Genomic DNA, 239 nt, shown 5'->3' with positions numbered 1-239 from the left:
TAACCTATAATCAAATATATGAAATTATTTTCTTTCATTTAAAGGTGTACTAGCAGATGAGCTCGGTAAAAAATAACAACACCAAAGACTAAGATTAAAAGTACGAAATAATCTAATACATTATTTCGTACTTCTAACCCTTCTATTATATTACATTGTAGTATTTGAATTATATAACTACAAAGGTTATCTTACGTAAGGATTTATCACATCAAGTGACAAATCTAATAGATTTTAAA

This window comes from Centruroides vittatus, unplaced genomic scaffold, assembly GCF_030686945.1.
Source record: "Centruroides vittatus isolate TY-2023 unplaced genomic scaffold, ASM3068694v2 contig_911, whole genome shotgun sequence".
NCBI lineage: Eukaryota > Metazoa > Arthropoda > Arachnida > Scorpiones > Buthidae > Centruroides > Centruroides vittatus.
The sequence above is the reverse complement of the archived record's forward strand: the minus strand, read 5'-3'. Positions refer to the sequence as shown.